The sequence below is a fragment of the Quercus suber genome, unplaced genomic scaffold (genome assembly GCF_002906115.3).
Source record: "Quercus suber isolate HL8 unplaced genomic scaffold, Cork oak 2.0 scaffold_52, whole genome shotgun sequence".
Classification (NCBI taxonomy): Eukaryota; Viridiplantae; Streptophyta; class Magnoliopsida; order Fagales; family Fagaceae; genus Quercus; species Quercus suber.
In genome coordinates this window covers 1,526,875-1,539,164 of record NW_027069517.1, presented here as the reverse complement: position 1 = coordinate 1,539,164, position 12,290 = coordinate 1,526,875, and the positions used below count along the sequence as shown (strand labels likewise).

The window sequence follows — 12,290 nt, the reverse complement described above, 5'->3', positions numbered from 1 at the left end:
TCACAGACGTGGGTGTGGTGAGACAAGGGTTTGGTAAATGACCTCTCAAGGGTATGACAATGGAGAGGAAGAGAGTAGAGGAATTTGTAGAGTCTCTTTAGATGAAGATTGGGGATGAATTAATCTTGTATTTCTCTAGGGTTTTCTCTCACAAAATTCTCTCTGGAAGCTCTCTCAAAATGATGGGTATAAGGGTGTATATATAGTAGGGTGAGAAGGGAATGCAAAACGTCAGTTTTTGCCAAACAGGGCAAGTTGGCGACTTGATCTCGCGGCTTGGCCAAGTCGCGAAATCAAGTCGCAACGTAACAGCCTGGCCAGACTGGAACTTTTGTCCTGTAGCGTGATAGCTGGCGCGACCCTTCAGCTTCCCAGTGTGCCTCTTATGTGATTGCCTTTTGCGGCTTGCCAGTCGCGAACCACCCGTGAGTCCTAGTTGCGAGACTCTGTTTTTCTTGCACACTCTTGAGCATTTTTTCACATCTTTTCACACACTGCCCTTACAATTTTCCTACCTAAATACAGGGTTACTAAGTGCTAAATTACAAGCAAATTGGTTACGGAATAAAGCCAATTAGATGGTTGATTAAATTCAACCTTACATAATTCTATGCTTGTGTGTGTATCCACGCGAATATGTGTTCTAAGAGACATAGAAATACTAAGCAAGAGAGTATTTGTTTATATTAATGGTACGAATATTGAAAAGACTGTTTGCTTGAAATTCAAGGAGTTAAATCCTATCTCATGATAAAGTGACCAAAAAAAGAGTAATATATTTGAATAGGTAAGGATTTAAAACTAAATAGGAAAGGTAATACCTGGAGTAGTGTAGCCAATAGATCCTTTTAATCTGATTGTGCTTGTATGCTTCTTGGAAGAATCTTTAGTAGTTGTGAGGAGCCTTGCTAAACCGAAATCGCTTACATGAGCAATCATCTCATTATCGAGAAGAATGTTACTCGGCTTAAATCACAATGAATGATTTTTTGCTCACAATGATTGTGAAGATAACATAATGCAGAAGCTACATCAGTGGCAATAATACGTCTTTGATAAAAGCTCAAATTTTGCGATTGATATTCACTATCTATCATTGGATGAAGCCACATATCTAAGCTCCCATTTGTCATGAATTCAAATACTAGAGCTTTGAATTCATCACCATTATAATTTATACTAAAGCAACAACTTAAGATCTTTAAAAGATTTCGATGCCGAACATTTCTTAACACATTGCATTCTGCCATAAAACTCTTGGGAGCTCCTTTCGTTTGAAGGTTAGGGACCTTTATAGCAACTAGTCTTTCATGTTGCTCAAGAACCCCTTTATAAACTGATCCAAAACTACCAGATCCAATCAAATTGTTGAGAGAAAATCTATTAGTCGCTTGATGAAGCATTTTGTACGAAATTGTCTGAAGGAGATCAATATTTGAGACTATAGATGATGGTTTCTTATTTGACTTTTTCCTCCAATAGATAACGAGAAAGGATGACACTAGAAGAATACATGTAACGACACAAACAGTTGTGATTGTCAATCTAGAAGCAAGGGACTTTCTTGATTTTGTAACTTTGTGGCATGTTGGTAGTTGCAACTGTGGAATGCCCCCACAAAGCTTGTTGTTTTCAATAACAGATATCATATTTACATTTTTGAAAACTCCACCTGTTGGTACCTCATCCTCAATATTGTTGAACGAAATGTTCAAATATTTTAAAAATGAAAGATTCTCTAGACCCTTTGGAATTAATCCTGATAAGCTGTTTCGTGAAACATCTAAATGTTTAAGGCCTTTCAAGGAAGCCATTGATGAAGGTATGTTCCCATTAAAGGAATTCCCTTGCAAGCCTAGGTACACTAAGTTAAAGCAATTTACAATTGTTGTAGGAATTTCACCAGAAAAATTGTTTTGGGAGACATCGAGTGAATTAATATTCTTCAAACTGTCTACTTCAACAAGTAATTTGCCACTAAATGAGTTGTGGGATAAATTGAGTAAAAGTGACAAAGAAAAAATTTGAAAAAATTGTTGGGGTAGGACTCCACTAAGGTAATTTTGTGAAACATCAAACTGTTGTAAACTTTGACAAGTACCTATACTTGGAGGAATGCTTCCTTCTAAATTGTTTTGAGACAAAAACAATTCAGCCAATTGAGTGAGGTTGCCAATAGAGCTTGGGATTTTCCCTAACAATTTGTTTCCTGATAAATCCAGTCCTTGCATCTTTTGAAACTTCCCAAAACAGGTAGGTATCATACCTGTGAAAAGATTATTCTCCATACCCAAGACATTTAAGTTGATGAGATTCTGCAATGCAACAAGAATAGTTCCATATATTTTATTGCCTCCCAAATAAAATCCAGTGAGTTGTATTGACAAGTTGCCTATAGAACTAGGCAAAACACCTTCAAATTGGTTTTCCGTAAATGCTAGCACATTTATTTTGCTACAGTTTCTTAGAGACATTAAAAAGTCCAAATCCCTTCCTAATTTATTCTTACTAATATGCAAGAATTTAAGATCTCGTAGATAACCCAAATTAGTTGGAACTGATCCTACAAAGCTATTATTGCTAAGGTCAAGTTTTTGAAGTTTAGAAGCATTGCATAAAGAACTAGGGATTGGCCCAAAGAATTTGTTATCACTTAATAAAAATTGTTGGAGATTAGGGAGAGTATGGCCTATATTTTCTGGAAGGGTACCACTAAGTTGGTTTAGTGTAAATGCCAAGAATTTAATAGATGATATATTGTAGAGAGAAGGGGGGACCATATCGTTCAGTTTATTGGTTCCAACTGCGAAAAATGATAAGCTTTTCAAACGGCCTACGCTTTCTGGAATATTTCCTCCTAATTCATTATAGGCTGCTGAAAAAATTTTGAGAAATGAAAGATTTCCCAAGAAGCCTGGGATTCCTCCTATGAAATAATTTCTGGCCACCTGAAGAGATATAAGCTTGGTCAAAGAGCCAAGCTCCATGGGAATTTTCCCAGTAAGTTTGTTTACCGAGATGCTCATCAGCCTAAGTTCGGAGCAGTTAGACAAGCTTGTTGGAATTTCTCCTCCAAGCGTGTTATTCAAAAGATTGAGATCTCGCAGTTGGAATAAATGACCAACTTCTTTTGGAATTTCACCATAGAAGCTATTGTGTTAGGTTCTAAAGATTTAGGAATTTATGTATTTAGAACTCTAATTTGCATTGTTGGCAAATCATGATCAAAACAGGCTATTTAGTCTTATTTAGACTTGCTCAAAGTTGGGTCTTTCATGTAAAGTTGGAATCGAGTGGCTGCAAGATGCATTGGTGCATTTCGGCCTGGCTCGATCGATCGAAGGAAAGGCTCGATCGATCGAATCTCGGGTAGAATGTTTTTCTGCAGAATATTCCAGCTCAGCCCTAACTCATTAAACATTTTAGGTTTTCTGTTTTTACCCTAGGTATATAAAGAAAAACCCTAGCCACGTTTTTAGAGTTGCTCCAGTTGTATTGTTGCTCATACTTTTCAGTTTTGTGTAAATCTCTTGTGAGATCTAGATGAGATTTCCTTTACACAAAGGTTAGGGTTTTCAAGGTAGAGATTACTTCAACATCTTGATGATCAACTCGGTTGCTACCATTGAAGTTTAAAGAATATCAAGCATGGGTGCTTGTAGCTTATTGGAGAATCCAAGAAAGAAGGAGTCCGTGGATTCGGAGCTTGCATGTGGTCGTGTCAGTAAGTTCTACTGGTGGGTAGGATTAGGAAATCAAACGGGGAGTTTGTAGTCCTTCTGTATGAACTTCGATTCTTTCACATAGTGGATTCAGGTTTACCTTGAGAATGGATAGGTCAAATCCTCCCTAGGTTTTTACCGTGTGGTTTCCTAGGTGATCATATCATTGTGTCTTTTATTATTCCACTGCTTTATTATTTTGATATGATTGTATGTTTGTGATAACCTAGAATTGCTTAAATTGACTAAGTAAATCACTTGTCTAATTAACTAAGTTAATCTGTTTGTTTTAAGGGGTCTAAAACCGTTCAAGTGGTATCAGAGCGGGTAGCTCTCTTGTTAGAGATTTTTGATCTCTGAGCTGATCCTTGACCCTTGCTGTCATGGATTTTTGGAAAATCATTTTGCTTATATATCAACTTGTCTACTTGTTGTCTTTGCCTCTTGTTGTTTCTGTTAAATCTTTTCTTGAGTATCTTGGCATAATCACATGTGATAAGAATTATTTATGCTATATTGCTTTAACCGCCTTAAAGGCACGCGATTCTTATCTTTGGTATTTGGATAGTGGTTGTTCCAGGCATATGACAGGAAACAAAAGTTTATTCAAAACTCTTTTTGAAGGAAAGATTGGAACAGTCACTTTTGGAGATGGGAGCAAATCTGTGATTAGAGGTATTGGAACTATGGATATTCCAGGATTGCCAGTATTTGAAGATGTTTGGTATGTTGATGGACTGAAGGCAAATTTACTTAGCATAAGCCAGATTTGCGACAACGGGTTAAATGTTCTTTTCACCAAGTATGAATGTGAGATACTTGATGGAGGAGGTGACTATATGTGTGTTGGTGTAAGGACAATTGACAACTGTTATGGCATAACACCAAGTGTGAACAACAAGTGCTTTAGTGCAAAAATTGATCAAGTTGACTTGTGGCATCAACGATTGGGACATGCCAGTCATAAGCAGTTAGAGAAGATTTCCAAATGTGAGGCAGTTATTGGTTTACCTAAGTTTGAGAAGATAGAGAAAAACATTTGTAGACCATGTCAGATAGGTAAACAAGTGAAATCCAAGCATCCGTCTGTGACTAGTGTTCAAACTTCAAGACCTCTAGAATTACTGCACATTGATCTCATGGGTCCTGCCAGAGTTCAAAGTTTGGGTGGAAAGAAGTATATTCTAGTTGTTGTGGATGATTTTACTAGATATACTTGGGTTGTGCTCTTGAAAGATAAAGCTAAGGCTCCTGAGAAGATGATACATCTGTGCAAGAAATTGCAGGTTGAAAAAGATACTGTGATAGCCAGAATAAGGAGTGATCATAGAAGATAATTTGAGAATACCAAGCTGGCTACTTTCTACAATGATCAAGGCATTCATCAAGAGTTCTCTTTGCCCAAGACACCTCAACAAAATGGGATTGTGGAAAGGAAAAATAGGGTTGTACAGGAAATGGCACAGGTTATGTTACACAACAAAAAGTTGCCAAAATCCTTCTGGGGAGAAGCAGTTAACACTGCTTGTCATATCCTTAATCGTGTGTATTTCAGACCTGACTCCAAGAAAACTCCCTATGAACTCTGGAGAGGGAAGAAGCCCGTCGTCAAATATTTCAGAATATTTGGCAGTGACTGCTACATTCTATGTGGTAGAGAGAACCTAGAAAAGTTTGATGCGAAAAGTGACAAAGGATATTTTCTAGGGTACTCTTCCACTAGTAGAGCATATGAAGTGTACAATCTAAGAACCAAAACAGTCATGGAATCTTCAAATATTGTGATAAATGATGAAGTGTGTTCAGAAGCACCTACAGAAAGCACTGCTCTTGCTCATGATAAGTCTTTTGAAGTTGATGATTCACTTCCTGCTGAGTATGTTGGGAAACATAGTGAGGAAGAGTTGTTGGTGTTAAATGATACAGTTTCGGTACCATCAAATTCAGAACCATCCACTCCGGTTTGTGAAACTCAACAGGTACAAAGTAAGCTCAGTCCTCCATCTAAACAGAAAGGTACCTCCACATCTTTAGTAAAAGGTCCATCTTCTAGAGTGAGACTGAGTCATCCATCCACAAATATATTGGGTAGTTTGAATGATAACATGAGATTGAGATCAAAAGCCTTGAATGTGATTACTCACTCATGTTATCTGTCCCAATTTGAATCGAAGAAGGTGGATAAAGCACTTCAAGATGCTGATTGGGTAAATTCCATGCATTAAGAACTTCATCAATTCATTCGGAATGATGTGTGGGAACTAGTTCCTAGACTGAAGAGTGTAAATGTGATTGGAACTAAGTGGATCTTTAAGAACAAGTCAGATGAACATGACACTGTGATCAGAAACAAATCAAGACATGTTGCACAAGGATACACACAAGTGGAAGGAATTGATTTTGATGAGACTTTTGCACCATTGGCTAGGTTAGAATCCATCCGGATATTGTTGGCCATAGCAAGTCATCTAAACTTCAAGCTGTATTAAATGGATGTCAAGAGTGCTTTATTGAATGGGATGCTACAAGAAGAAATCTATGTTGAGCAACCCAAAGGCTTTGTTGATCCTCACAGACTGGATGATGTCTACAAATTGAAGAGAGCTCTCTATGGGTTGAAACAAGCTCCTAGGGCTTGGTATGATAGATTGACTACATATCTCACTGAGCATGGTTTCAAAAGGGGATCTGCAGATACAACTCTCTTCATAAGAAAGGATAAGACTGGTTTTATTGTAGCTCAAATTTATGTAGATGACATTGTTTTTGGTGCTACTAATGATTCTCTTGCTCATTCTTTTGCAGATGAAATGAAGGCAATGTTTGAAATGAGCATGGTTGGTGAACTGACTTACTTTTTGGGATTGCAGGTAAAGCAAACAAAGTCAGGAATCTACATAAATCAAGCCAAGTATGCAAGAAATCTGGTGAAAAGATTTGGATTGGACAAGGCTGCTCATGCTAGAACACCAATGGCTGCTAATACAAAATTAACAATTGATCCATCAGGTGAGTCTGTTGATGTTACTTTGTATAGAAGCATGATTGGATGTCTGTTGTATTTGACTGCTAGTAGGCCTGATATATCTTTTAGTGTTAGTATTTGCTCTAGATTTTAGTCCAATCCTAAGGTTTCTCATTTAAATGCTGTTAAGAGAATTATAAAATATGTGAGTGGAACCTGTGATTATGGACTATTTTATTGCAAGGAGTCTAATTTGTCTCTTGTTGGGTTTTCTGATTCTGATTGGGCTGGGAATGCTAATAACAAAAAAAGCACCACTGGGGGGTGTTTTTATGTAGGAGCCAATCTTGTGGCTTGGATGAGTAAGAAGCAAAATTCTGTTTCTTTATCCACTGCTGAGGCAGAATATATTGCTGCTGGGAGTTGTTGTTCTCAGCTCCTTTGGATGAAAAAGCTGTTGAGTGATTATGGGATTCCTCAAGACACCATGGTTGTCTATTGTGATAATTCCAGTGCTATAGATATATCTAAGAATCTTGTTCAGCACTCTAAGACCAAACACATTGAACTTAGATATCACTTCATTAGGGATTTGGTTGAAAAGAAAATTGTTGTTCTTGAGTATATCCCTACTGATCGTCAAAATGCTGACATCTTTACCAAACTGCTTGATGGAAGTAAGTTTGAGACACTTCGTCAAGTGATTGGTGTGCTTCGGTGTCCTTAGTCTCTTTTGGCTTTCATGGTCCTTGTGCTTCATTGCCCATTCCTCTGTGACCATTGTTCTTTGGTTTTAGTGTTTTTGTGTTTTTTTTAGGACTTGCATTGCATTACATTCATGCATTTCATTCTAGGATTTATTTGTTTTCATTTAAAAAAAAATAATAATTAAAAAAAAAAAAGGAAAGCAAAAGAAAGCAAAAATGTGTTTGACATTGTTTTTCTTGGCTTTTGAAAACAAGGTTGGTCAATTTATTTTCACATAACATGTCTTATGTATCTTGTTTAGCTTTGATGAGCTTATTTATTGCACTTGACTAGTTGAAACTTTGTAGTGCATGTTGTGTGGGAAAGATGTTTATGGCATTTATCACTTTGTCTTGATCTTGAAGTCACATATTGTTTGACTGTCGAACTTGATCATTTTGAGAAAGGCATAAATAACCATCTCACCACCGTTCATTAACCAATCATGAACACCTTAGTACATATCATAAGATTTTGTGCTCGAGAAAGTGTAGTACATGCACAAAAAGAACATAAGGTGTAGCCTCAGTTTAATTGCTAAATGCTTAAAATTGGTGTGTACTATTAGGCTTAATGCTAATTCACTTAATTCAAATTGGTGTGTACTATTAGGCTTGATGCCAATTCACATAATTAAGAAGCTAAATACAAGAAACTTACAAGATTGCAAGCTTATGTTCTAGGAGATGTGGGAGTTATATGATGTAACTCTTTAGGTGATAGTCTCTTTTAAATTCTGTGTGATGGATTTTGTAGACTTTGTGATTGATTTCTATTTGCATATCACCTCACATGTATCTCAAGTTTTTGCTAGTTTGCACACACTACACGAGTTACTCTTTGCTAAACACTGTACATGTAATTGTATGTGTTTTTGGTTTGACCAACCAAGTTTAAAAATATCTTGAGAATTATGCAAAACATTATTTTTGGCTGTGAAATTAAATGAAGAACTGGCTGAAATTGTCTTTGGAGAAATTGGGATTACAATTTTGGGTTTTTGAAAAAGGATTCCATTTCATTTCATACTCATGCATTGTGTTTCTGTTTTTTAATGCTTTGAGGAGTTTTTTTAAAAAAATTGGTTTGATTTTTCAAAACTGGAATTTTTCCCAAAACACTGTGATCCGCTGCCTATTTCGATCGATCCAGTCTGTTTTTCGATCGATCGAAAATTTTAAAATTTCTTTTTAAAAATTTCTGAGTGACTCGATCAATCGAAAGTTCGATCAATCGAAAGTCGTGAATCAACTTTTTCAAATAGTGTTCTTTGACTGATTCTCTTCACTTTTCAAAAGCTTTTTCAAACTTTCTTTTCTCTCTTCGAGTTGGCACGGATCTACAGCGATTTTTTGTCGTTTTCCTCCAAAATTTTTGCAAGATTTCTCTTTCCTCTAGCTGATAAGTCTCTTTTGCCCCTCATTTTTGGTTTTAATTGCATTTTTCATGCATTTTCTCTCTAATTTTCGGACCTCTCTAAATTTGGGATTTTTGATGATTCATGCCCAATTTTGTGCAATTGATCAATGGGTTTTTATGGGGACATGTTATAAACTTGATTGTGATTGATTAATTTGATCAATTTTGAGTTTTGTGAGAAATTGAAATTTCTAGGGTTTATGTTTGGTTCCGAATTGGGGATTTTGTTCAATTAGGTTGAAATTGATGAAATTGGCTTGTTGATTGGATGTGATTAGGCATTATAATCTATGTGTTATGTATTGTAATGCTTAATTCATCCATGTGCTTCAAAATTTTTCAAGTGGTTTTAAAATTTTTTGGGTTTTTGTTAGAAACTCTTTGCTCAAGCCATTTTTGTTCAATTGAACTTAATTTTGAACTTTGGTTACTGCATTAGTACATGCATCATGCCATTTTAACTGTTCATGCATCATATAGATTTTTGCTCTATATTTTTTTTATGCTAATTTGCAGTCTGCCCTTTGTTTTGTTTTTTTATTTTTATTTTTTTCTCTCTTCCTTGTGTCTCTGTCCTTTCCTTAGCATCATACCTAGGAAGACTAGAGCTCGTAGGTCCATCCCCTCACCTACTCCTTCCCCTCCATCTTTTGACCGAGTGAAATTTCCTAGTGAGAAAAATCAGGAAATTTATGAGAAGCTGAATCTTAGGTGTAAGATTTGGTTTGAGCAGTCTGTTATCCTAGATGAGTTAGATCCTGCCATTAGGGCAAACATAGAGCGTCGGGGCTGGTTACCCTTGGTGGATATTTCTGATCCTCCTCCACCTGCTACCTTGATCCGAGAGTTCTATTCGAACATCTCGATCTGCGTCTATGATTCCAACACTTTAGTAAAGAGTTGGATATGAGACGTAGAGTACACCATTATTCCTACAGTACTGGCTGATGCTCTTGGGGTACCTTTGGTCTAGCACCTTGTCTATCCCTATGATGAGTCTCCAGTTTTGAGTGATATCATGTCTTACATCACTAGGTCATCTATCCAGTGGGGTTTTGATCCTCAGATCACCACTGCTGAGCTTTCTGAGCTACACTATCTTATTTTTAGGATAACGTGTCATTGCTTTTGGCCCATTTCTCATCTGCACACCATTCCTCTCGAGAGGTGCGTATTTCTGTACGCTCTTGTTACTGATGCTCCTATTAGTTTTCCCCACTTGTTCCTTCGTTCTTTGAACGAAGTATATAGGAGTTCATCTTTTGCTCATGCACTGGTTCATCCTATTTTTATTCATAGGATTCTTCTTTACTTAGGTATAGAGGATTTCCCTTCGTTGGAGCCTGTGCATGTTATAGGTCCCACAGGTGCGTCTTTTCTTAGACAGAGAGCTGCTCATTTTCGAGCTGGCTCTAAACAGCCTAGGTCTGAGCCTTCTGGGTCCGCACCTCCTCCCTCTTCTTCTACAAGTCCTACTGGTGAGGATGTTCCTAATCCTGATGATGCTGCTGCTACTGCTGTTCCTCCACCTCCATCAGATGACTTTGATATCCGTTGTACTTTGGAGGCTGTCATGACCGTCCAGGCGGCTCATGGTCAGCTTTTGGTGGACATTTTTGACGAGATCCAAGCTTTACGAGCTGATCTGGCGCATCTTCGATCACCGTTACTACCTCATTTTGATGATGGATTGTGATTGCCTTTTGGCATTCCGTCACAAAAAGGGGGAGTAGAGTTTGTAGAGGAGTTTTTGTAGTTAGGGAGATTTTTTTTTTTGTTTTGTGGAGTAGATTGTATTTAGGCGCTTCACCTTGTATATCATTTTTTTTGGGATATTCATGTTAGGGGGAGTAACATTGATTGATATACATGATTTTTTGTTGAATCTTGTTTCTTTGGATTCACTGTTTATTGATTTATATACTTTGAGTTATTCATTGATATATGTCTATATTATGTGTTGTGTGAATCATACAAGAATGTTATACCTGTTTATATACTATTTTCTGTGACACATGCGTTTATGCGTTTGTTGAGTATTTCAGGAATATACAGGTTGATTCAATTGAGCTGCTGTCTACACTTGCAACCGATGGATAGTAGTTAGGATTGAATTTTAGTTTTTATGAGCATTATTTTGTAAAGGGCTGTTTAATTGTAAACTTTGAGCTTATTGTGTGTGTTTTGTCACGGATTGCCAAAAGGGGAGTTTGTTAGGTTCTAAAGATTTAGGAATTTATGTATTTAGAACTCTAATTTGTATTGATGGAAAACCATGATCAAAACAGGTTATTTAGTCTTGTTTAGACTTGCTCAAAATTGGGTCTTTCATGTAAAGTTGGAATCGAGTGGCTACAAGATGCATTGGTGCATTTCGGCCTGACTCGATCGATCGAAGGAAAAGCTCGATCGATCGAATCTCGGGCAGATTGTTTTTCTGCAGAATATTCCAGCTCAGCCCTAACTCATTAAACGTTTTGGGTTTTTTGTTTTTACCCTAGGTATATAAAGAAAAACCCTAGCCACGTTTTTAGAGTTGCTCCAGTTGTATTGTTGCTCATACTTTTCTGTTTTGTGTAAATCTCTTGTGAGATCTAGAGGAGCTTTCCTTTACACAAAGCTTAGGGTTTTCAAGGTAGAGATTACTTTAACATCTTGATGATCAACTCGGTTGCTACCATTAAAGCTTAAAGAATATCAAGCGTGGGTGCTTGTAGCTGATTGGAGAATCCAAGAAAGAAGGAGTCCGTGGATTTGGAGCTTGCACGTGATCGTGTCAGTAAGTTCTACTGGTGGGTAGCATTAGGAAGTCAAGCGGGGAGCTTGTAGTCCTTCTGTATGAACTTCGATTATTTCATATAATGGATTCAGGTTTACCTTGAGGATAGCTAGGTCAAATCCTCCCCAGGTTTTTACCATATGGTTTCCTGGGTGATTTTATCATTGTGTCTTTTATTATTCCGCTGCTTTATTATTTTGATATGATTGTATGTTTGTGATAACCTAGAATTGCTTAAATTGACTAAGTAAATCACTTGGCTAATTAACTAAGTTAATCTGTTTGTTTTAAGGGGTCTAAAACCGTTCATATTGTTTTGAAGGTGGATGGCCCTAAGAAAAGTGAGGTTGCCAATGTATGGTGAAATGGTTCCACGCAAATTATGGGCTTCTAGTTCTAAGGTTGTGACTCTTTGATGACGGTGGCCACATGTAATTCCATGCCAGTTGCAGAACTGGATAGAGTCATTCCAAAAGCTCAAGATTCCATGTGGGTCATAATCAATGGATTCTTTAAATTTGAGTAGAGCCAAATGATCAGTTACATTTGTTGAGGGGACAGAAGCGGTTGGTTGCAAGCATAGTAGGGTTATAGCAAATAGTAGAATCATATGAAGGTGCATAAACAATGTATGGAAACTGGGTTTGTGAACCTTCAT

The 12,290-nt window shown here is 37.1% G+C and overlaps 1 pseudogene; it reads right to left on the bottom strand.

Moving 5' to 3' along the window:
- LOC111997874 (probable LRR receptor-like serine/threonine-protein kinase At3g47570) overlaps positions 1-12,290 on the bottom strand; it is an 18,309-nt pseudogene extending 6,019 nt beyond the window's left edge.